The sequence below is a fragment of the Aureococcus anophagefferens genome (assembly GCF_000186865.1).
Source record: "Aureococcus anophagefferens unplaced genomic scaffold AURANscaffold_78, whole genome shotgun sequence".
Lineage (NCBI taxonomy): Eukaryota > Pelagophyceae > Pelagomonadales > Pelagomonadaceae > Aureococcus > Aureococcus anophagefferens.
Genome location: NW_008705629.1, coordinates 64744 through 65451, shown reverse-complemented (window position 1 = coordinate 65451; position 708 = coordinate 64744).

Sequence of the window (708 nt, the reverse complement as noted above, 5' to 3'; positions counted from 1 at the left end):
TAAAATTGCCGAATGAATTTTATGCAGAGGGCGCCACCAATATCCAAGGTCGCAGAAACAGCAGTGCTAGCCCACTCGACGCCGCCAAATATACTAAGGCGCATGACATCTCCCCGGATCAGGTGCCTCGGGAAGGTGGTGGCCAGGAGGAGACAGATCCGGCTGTTCCTTGAGCTAGGCCCTGGTCGCACCACTCTCATGACGAAACTCGCGACTTTAGAGGCATAAAGAGACGGCCAGCCCACATAGTGGCGCTTGACTCCAGTGGGCTTTCCACCCCCGCCCCCCCCACGATCCACGCGGTTCTGTGTTCCAAGCGGGGTTGGGCGCAACGAAAAAAGTACCCCCGTATTTTTGTCGTTTTGGCCGAATGTAAGGCGTAAGTAACAGGTTAGGTAAGTCGCTGCGTCCAACCCGGGGGAGCCTCAGTCACTTCCAAGGGGGCTGCCAACCCTCGTGGGGTAGAGAGTCAGGGCAGTTTTTTCGCTTCCCAACGTCGCTGTGACGCCAATCAAACTACTACCCAGCAACACAGTGGGCAACTTGAAGTGCACCGCCCGGCAATGTGGACTTCAACGTTCGGTGTTGCCGTGGCAGCTAGGGGCCCGGGGCCCGGGTATCTCTCTCTAGGACGGACACTTCCCTTACCTGGCAGGTGCCCTCACTGCGCATTAAGTGGCGGTGTTGCCTCAGGCGCTCGATTTGAGA